This window comes from Stegastes partitus, unplaced genomic scaffold (genome assembly GCF_000690725.1).
Source record: "Stegastes partitus isolate 25-593 unplaced genomic scaffold, Stegastes_partitus-1.0.2 Scaffold280, whole genome shotgun sequence".
Classification (NCBI taxonomy): Eukaryota; Metazoa; Chordata; class Actinopteri; family Pomacentridae; genus Stegastes; species Stegastes partitus.
This window is the reverse complement of record NW_007578011.1, coordinates 499745-508871: the sequence shown is the minus strand read 5'-3', so window position 1 is coordinate 508871 and position 9127 is coordinate 499745.

The following is a 9127-nucleotide window of genomic DNA, read 5'->3' as shown; positions in this document are numbered from 1 at the left end:
GCGCCGTGTCCTGTGTGGGGAGTCGTCGCTACGCAGCATCTGGGGCTCGTCTCATGAAGAACGATTAACAAACAAAGATGCTGAGGACAAACATGAAAGTGTGTCCATGTGGAAGCAGCCGGCCCTAAACTGAAGCAGTGCTGTGCAGCTTGTTGGGCCCCAGTGGACCCTGTGGCGAGCAGCGAAGTCCTGGAAGAACAACTGTTGATACGTGGACGTCCCTGAGCAGCAAAAAGCATCATGAGTGCTGCTGGATTTAAAGGACTAGTTCACCATTTAGGAAACATTTGATGGAAACGGGATGAAACCACTGATACTGTGTTAAACCCAGTTAGCTGCAGCGAGGCGGCGATGAGCAGAGCCTCCAGACAGCCAGCCTGTTGAAAGCCTGAACCAGATCCTTCTGCTGCTGCTGCTCTGACAAAACTAAACAAACTTCAAACATAATTATATCATCATTTGGTTTCTCCAGATAGACGTCTACTATTGAACCGAATCCCTCCGTCCACAGCGCCGTGCAGCACACACACACACACACACACACTAACGGTTCATTGTGTGGTGTCATGGTGGAGACGTGAGCAGCACTCTGCCCTGATGCTGTTGCCCTGCTACCCCATCAGTAGCACACACTCAGTTCCCACACAGGAAAAGTGACTAAAGCCAACATGCAACCTGTTAAAAAACTAATCCATGAAAGATTTGTAAGATGTTCTGTTGTGAGACGCTGTTCTCCCACAGAGAGAACCCACAACCTGCTTCACACCGCAGGACAAACACACTCATGACAGAGAGTCGTCAATAACTACAAGGTTACCAAAGGTCACGGAGAAAACTGTTCAGGCTCATTTGTAGGGACATTTTAATTTATCACACTACACACACACACACACACACACACAGACTACACTACACACACTACACACACACACACACACACACACACACACACACACACACACACTACACACACACACACACACACACACACTGGGTGCAGTCCATGGTAAGGGGTTAACCCGTACCCCCTGGAGGTCCGTGCACCAGGACCAGCTGTCTGTAGACTTGTGCAGAGCTGGGCTCCTTCACTGCAGAGGCCGGTGGGTTCTGCTGAGCCTGGACAGGCTGCAGCAGGTGCTCTGTGTCCAATCAGGTATTTGCAGAGTTCCTGAAACAGGCTCAGCAACATTCATGCTGGGAGGACGTTGTTTACTGGTTTGACTGGAGAAGACTTCTCGTGTGTCGTATCCGTTCAGACCACAGTCGCTGTGTGAAGCTGTTCCTGACTGACTTTGAAGATGTTTGTTTTAAAGGTGGACATGTCAAAGACCAGGCCCGGGCTGAGGGGTTCGGCGCCACACACTGGTTGCTGGAATACACCACAAACAGCCTGAGAGCTGGTGTGAAGAGCCTGCTGGGTTCTGCTGCTTCTCGTATGTGCTCCAGCCGTGTGACTCAAACACATCCTCCATGAGTGATGTCAAACATAAACATAAGAACCAATTAATTAGAGACGATCCACGGACTGGAGGCGTGTTCCTCCCACACAGGCGTTAGTGGTTAACGAGTCTGTGGCTCTCATACGGGGAGGAAGTTCCAGGTGAAAGAAAAAGAAAAGGGGAGGATTAGAAATAAACTTCAGGGAGGATATAAAAGTCCATGATTTAAAGAAACTCCACCTGTAACGGCGGTCTGATCAGCAGCATAACACACGACCAGGTGTGTTTGTGTACAGGTGGAGGTCTGGTCTGTGGTTGTGTCTCCACACCGACGGGCCCCGACGGCCTTCTGGCCAACAGATGGCGCTAAAGCAACACGGCCGTTTGAGCGGATGTGTGGGTGGATTTCTTGTACATTTTAATGTGTTATTTAGCAGAACAAGTGTTTGTGAATCACTGTGCTTACATTCTCTCAGCGTTTCCTTCTGCTGTCTTCACACTAATCTGTGTTATTAATGTGCCTCGGTGAGCTTACAGTAAAGCAGTGAGAGTTAAACACTGAGACTACCTCCCACAACCTGCTGCTTTAACTCTGCTCAGACTAATAAGATGTTTCTAATCAGGCAGGACTGACCTGACAGAAGGCAGCACGTCGCCACGCAGTCCTTCTGTCTCATTTTATTGTGTTCTTACACCCTGAACACACACGACTGCATTTAACATGTAGATGATGGTCACTGGTCACTACATTCAAACAACATCCAGCAGTGAGTTCTTCAGTAGATCTACCGGGTCAGTGTCCAGCCCTGACAGCAGCACTCACATCTGGTCATGTTTGGAGGCACAGTGTTGGATCGCAAAAACACTTGTTCTAGTCCAGTGTTCTCCTTCTAGTCCAGTCACTAGTGTTAGAAACCCTCCATCCCACAGCACGCATTCTGAGTTAGAACTTTGGTGAGAATCCCTAAAATAAAAGGACTGTTTGTAGGAACAACAGCTGAGCTGGACAGAGCGATATGTGACTGATTCCCCACAACGTCCAGTCCAGGACTCACTGCATGCAAAGCTGAACGAGCCGATGTAAGCGTTCCAGCATCACACTGTCTGCTGCACTGAGCACACACATTCAGATCAGGTAGGAACTATAGTCACAACACCACCATGAGGGACTCTGCTCTGGCAATGACTGACCACTGAACACGAGGCTGCATCCATCATGTGGCTGCAGGCTTCTGCTGAGAAGCCTCGGGTCCTGACGTGCTCCTAAACATTACTGACGGGGAAGAAGACCTCCTCCTGCAGAACAACCTGCCACACAGCTCAGGAGCAGCTCGAGGAACATGACAAAGAGACCACAGTCCAGTCCAACCACTGAGCAGCTGCTGGATGCCTGATTCATGGGGAACCAGTTCCAGACTCCACGTCCCCGCCTGATGGGCCGGAGCTGCTTCAGAGGATCTCCACGTCATCAGGCAGGTGGTTTTAATGTTCTGGCCTGAGCCACACTGTCTGACGTCAGTATTCACATGAACGTAATGACAGGATCACTTTGACTTTTCCACAGAACATCCATCTTCTCTCGTGTCTCCGGCAGACTGGAAGCATTGATTACTGCTGAGAGTGACAGCCTGCAGTGTCCGGAGGGAGAACAAGTTTACAGCACTAAAAACACAAAGCTGACTCCTCAGAAAACTCAGGACATACACTATTTATATGCTGGTCAACAGGGAGCCGCGAGCGTTTGAACACTGCTGTTGTGGCGCAACCTACATACATACCTCTGCCTGCTGGTAAATTATTCAGGAGAAAGCCTCATAACTGTATTGTGGAATGAATTAAAGATTAATTTGCTCCCAAATGACAGAGGAGGCGTACATAGTTTAATTTCTCCCAGCTCTATGGAGGCCAGTAGGAGCTGTGGTCTTCATTCTCAGGCTGTTTAAAACCAATGGTCAGCGTGGACAGTGGACCCCCCACTGACCCCCCACTGACCCAACGCTGCCATTTAGTACGAACTAATGGAGCCGCTCCGGGTCAGTATGATATAGTTCTGACCCAACAGTGGGTTGTGCTGATAATGGGAGTCATCAGCATCCTGAAATGCAGGATTTGTACGTTGTGTGTACACTAATCTGTCTCATAGCACTGTTCTACATATGCTGCTTTCACTGATATGACAGCAGGTCCAGTCCTGACCCGGGCTCATCGTTCCTGACTGCTGCCACAGCCTGGTGCAGAACACGGTTTGATTCTTTCCCTGTTCATATAAGTCACCCGTTTAAACTGGACTAAAGGTTGAAGTGTTGCTGCTGAAGGCTGCTCTGGTCGTCAGGTGGTGCCATCGTCCTCTGTGACCCTGGATTTGTTCTGTTCTGATGCTTTGTACAAAGCTGCTGCTTTCTGTTTCTGACATGTTTGTGTTCTTCTCTGTGGTCGTGACATGCTGCTGCATCTTCTGGTTTCTAAAGTCTGGCAGAGCGTTGTGTACATCAGGTCCACCGTAGTTCAGAGCTAAGAACCACCACAGACGATGACCAACTCCTCTGAGGGACTCGCTGGTGTTTTTTAATAGGACTGTGAGTGTTAGTTATAAAAGACATGTTGTGTGTGATTCAGCTTCACTAACCAGCTGGATGTCTGTCTTTTGTAAACTCCTTTCAGCAGCACAGAGACTTGAGCACGAGAGAGGACAGAAATAATGAGTAGGACATTGCAGCCGTTCAGATGAACCACAAAGAGAGAAGGAAAGTTTCCCAGCTTGTTCATTTGACTCCTACCAACTGCAATCATGGCTTCCCAGCAGGGGGGACGGCCACAGGGCAGAAATTAGCTTCACATCGCAATTAATGCATCAAACTCAGCCCCTGCTGCTGGAGACCTGGCAGGTCATTACAAATCCCCATCCTCCACCTTCTCCTGTCTGGTGGCTTCTCTTGGTGCTTACAGGTGAACATCCAGCTCCACCGCTGGCCTCTCAGTCACACTGTCCAGGAAATGCCGCTTGTTCTCAGATCTTTCTGTTTTCTTTCAGTTTAATGAGATTTCAGGTGAACAGGGATGAAGATAAAAGTTAAATTTACACAGCAAGAAGATGAGAACACACACGATGCATATGTAAATAGGCTGGTGTGGGTTAGACGTGTCCACGCGTGAATCTATGCAAATATATTTGCATTCATTGAAGAAGAAAAAAAAAGTCTATGCATCCATAAAATATTTAAAAACTAAAACCCCTCTCTGCATCAAAGGCGCTAACTGTGCAATCGATGCTCTGCATGACGTTTATCTGTCAAAGGCAGCTCCTCCACTGCAGCACCTGAGCCGCAGGGCAGAGAGCGACGGGAGGCCGGGAAGCAGATCACAGGTGCTGAGGTGAGAAACGCAGGTAAAGATGGAAATTTAATAAAAATGTAAATTTCTCCCAACAGCTACAAGACAGAGTTTGAGGATCTGCAGCGTGTGGATAACTGGTTGATGCGCGCATGCTGACCGGCCGTTTGGATTGTTGATCGTCTTGGTGGTCGACTGCTGAGCTATGAAACCCTGGAAGGTGTAGCTCCATACAGCAGAAGCACCGACGGCGTGGGGACAGGTGGTCACAGAGGTGCAGCACCCACCTGTACGACTACAAGCTCTGTCTGTGCTGAATGTGGCTGTCAGTCATCATTAAAGCTGCGTGTGCCGGACTGTTGATAAGTAATTTGTTTTCTCTTATAATCCAGCAAGCAGCGCAATTCTGATTGGACTGGACCGGCTGGATCGCTGCGTCATCACAAATTAGGTAACCATTGTTAAGTTATGCAGCAAAATCACAGGCTAGCACAGAAATGATGTGCGTTTTAGGAGAATACAGAAGTCATGAGAGTGAAGCGCAGTGGGAGTGAAGGACAGCAGCAGTAATAACGCAGGATGGAGGAGCTTTCTCTAGAAATCGACACGACACATGCAGGCCCACCTCTTCACAAAGCATCATTCACAATCGTCTCTTATAATGTTAGGCTGCCAAAATGTGCTCTGGAGCTCACCATTTATAAAGCCATCAGTCTCAGTGAAACGTATATGGGAGCAGCTCTTTCCCAGTTTAATAATCATAAAGAACCAAACCGCTGTGTGTGAAGCAGGACGACACGCTGACAGAATGACTGAACCACAGCCGGCCATGACACTGATCAAACAGGAGGCCAGTTTAAATGTCACACCGGCCGGCTACGCTTCACGCCGTCGTACGGCCAGCGTGTTAGCAGTGTTGACTCCAACATGAGAGGGTGAATGTCCCGTTTGTTAAACCTGACAAATGAAAGCCGTCAGCGTTGGACCAGCAGCTCACGTTTATAGACGATGCACGAGAGAGAAGACTTTCCCCTTCACCCAAAAACTCACATGGAAAGCAGGCTTGCATTTCAGTCTACATTGGTGCCCTTTAATTAAACAAGGCTTCCACCATCATACAGCAGCACTATGATGCTAAAGATGTCTGCACAAGACTTCTGTCCAACGGAGCTGCTTCAGTCAGAACCAGTGACTGCACAGCAGACGGACACTGCCCTCTGCAGAGCAGCATGGGCCAACAAATAGCCTGACAAAATGCATTTATTTACTTCTTTCTAAGAGCTAGGTCAGAGGACAGCACTCCCACATCTGCAGGGAAGATCTGAAACAACAACCAGCAGCACTGAATCTCAGCATGAAGACTGAGACCAGAGAACACCGACCAAACATCTCACAAGAGCTCACACACAGACATCCTGTTTAACAAAACCACAGCGTACAAAGCAGTCCACCAGGGCGCCGCTACAGCTCACCTGGTGGAGCTGGCGTCCCAGGTGCAGGACTACAGTCCCCATGTGGAGGTCATGGGTTTGAATCCCGCTCATGGTCCTGTCCCACATGTTCTCCATTCTTCTCCCCTACTTTCCTCTCTCTCTCTCTCTGCACTATCACACAAAGGCCAAAGAAATAACTTTAAAACAAACAGTCCAAGAGTTGTGGTTTTGCTGCAGGTGTTTGAGCGGAGCAGCATGTTCTCAGCCCAAAGTGAGCCGGGCTGGTCCACAACGACATGTTCTGGTTTCAGTCAGACCTGCAGACCTGTTCTGTCCTGTTGTTCACATGATGCGTTTCACTTCACACATAAAACAGCACCATGGAGATCCAAACACAGATCTAGAACCAAAGGTGACATCACACATGAAATAAAGGTCAAGATTCATTTGACTCAGTTTCTTGTTTTGTTCTCTTGAAATTTTCTACATTCTCCTTATATTTTCATCATGAATTCTTTGGCCATGACAACCGCATAGTCCATCCATCATCTCTACACCTTAATCCTCACCAGGGTCATGGGGGGCGGAGTCTATCCCAGCTGACTCAGGGTGAAGGCAGGTTCACCTGGACAGGTAACCAGTCTATCACAGGGCTACACTTAGAGACAGACAACCAAGCACACTCACATTCACACCTACGGACAATTTACAATCACCAATTAACCTCAGCATGTTTCTGGACTGTGGGAGGAAGCCGGAGAACCCGGAGAGAACCCACGCTGCACGGGGAGAACATGGAGACTGAGACGCCCCGGTGCACATCGGGTCGTTTGGTTGGATGTTGACTGTATTCTTGGTAGGCTGGGCTCCGGTCAGGACCCGGGTGGCTGCTGTCTTATCTTTAAAATGCATAAATGATGCCACTTGTTTCCCACTGAGGCATTCCTGCTTCTGTGAATACACAACTTGAGTTAAAATGTTTTCCATTATTTTGTTTCCATAGAAAAGCAGGAAATGATCCAGTTGGACGTGATCACAGGACTCCAGCCCATCTCACAGAGAGGATTCTGGTGCTGTTCTCTAACGGGTTCGGGGTATTGCAGTCTGTCCTTATCGTGGCAGCCTAATGAAGACGTTTAATGACGGTTTGATGACAGCGCTGTATCTCAGCCCGTCATCAGGCCCAGAGAACAGTCTGATTTAATCTGACATTTTTTATCCACATTTATTGACTTGCTGTACATTTATTCCTGTGTTCTGATCAAATCAAAAAGACCAACAAGGGAGGACATATCTCAGCCACCGTACCATAAGGCAAGGCAAGATACGCCAATTATTCATTTTCTCATTCTTCTTTATTAATGGTCTTTTGTCGGGGGAATGCTGGAACAGATGCTGTCTGGAAATAGGAGGATGACACTAACCTGGGTCTGGTTTCATCGTCCCTGATTAATCACCAGATACCTACACAGGCATTTACATCTATGTGCAGGAAAAAGTTTGAGGCCAGAATGACTCACACTAACTCTTATTCTTATCTGAGCTGCACGCCGCTGATGCTGCTGCCAGCTCTGCTACAATGGGAAATGAGAAAACGTGTTCTAATATCGTATAAATGAGCTGTCATTTCAATTCCAGCAGCTCTTCCTTGTCACTGATGTGAGAAGTTGAGAACTAATAAGAATTTGCCGCCCACGCACACGACTGCGTGTTGAATATGCATGAGCGACACTCTGTGGGCAAGTTAAAGGTTGATGAAATGTGTGTGTGTGTCACGGCCGTACACGGATCTCACATTCTTTGGATATTCATGAGGAAAAAGTCACTTTAATCACACTGATTGCTGACACACACACACACACACACACACACACTCAGTTCACACCTTTCTGTTTCTAAATAACACCTTTTGCTGTGTTTGAAGATAAATTGTCTTTGAAAAGTGACATCGGAGTTCAACCATCTTTTCAGAAATGTTTTCTAGCCGAGGTCGGTGTGAGTCTTTCACTGGGTTTATCTGAAGCTAATAAAAGTTTCCTTCCTTCTAAAGAACCAACCCCGTCGCTTATACGTCGCTACACAACTCAAACTCTTTCTCCATGAAGCTTTGAAGGAAACGGTTCCTTCAGCCAGCAGCTCCTTCAGGACTGAACCCTGTCTATGATTCAGGTACAACAGGTTTCAGAAAGTCGCTGCTCTCACAGAAACACCGTCCGTCCACATCTGGCTTGATCTCGGTGGAACAGTCCAGGTTCTTGTTTGTCCTCAGAGCGTCTGTGACTCTGGCAAAGTGACCCAAAGAACAAAAATACAAAAGTCGTGTCTGTGCAGATCCTCAGTCCTCCAGCTCATGGTTCTTCTGGTAGATTAATGGTAGCATCTGGACCTGCTTGAGGTCCTTGCAGACGTTCCACCTTCATCCAGGAGGCTTCATCAGCTCTGACTGACTGGTTGGGAGTTCCACATCCTGACATCCTGAAGGAGACGTGAACACCTCTGCTACCCTGATCATCTCATCACAACACCATGTTCTGCTGGGAAACTGTGGGTCCAGGCGTCCATGTGGACGTTACGTGGACACACACCCCCACCTTGTTCCAGACCAGGCACCTCCCCATCTCCACCCATCTCCACCCAGCTCCCCCAGCACCAATGAGCCACACCATTCAAACTGCTCAGAAACCTGCTGAGGAGCTCCAGGTGGTGACCAGGGTTCCCCTGATCCCATCCAGTCAGGGGTGTCCAGTCCTGGTCCTGGAGGGTCACAACCCTGCATGTTCTGGATGTGTCGCTCTTCCAACACACCTGATTCAGTGATCAGCTCATCATCAAGCTCACTGGACCCTAGTGGATCAAAAGTGGCCCTGAGCTGCGACCCTCAGGACCCTGATGACTGTATGGAGGAGACCTGGGCTGCACCAGGAC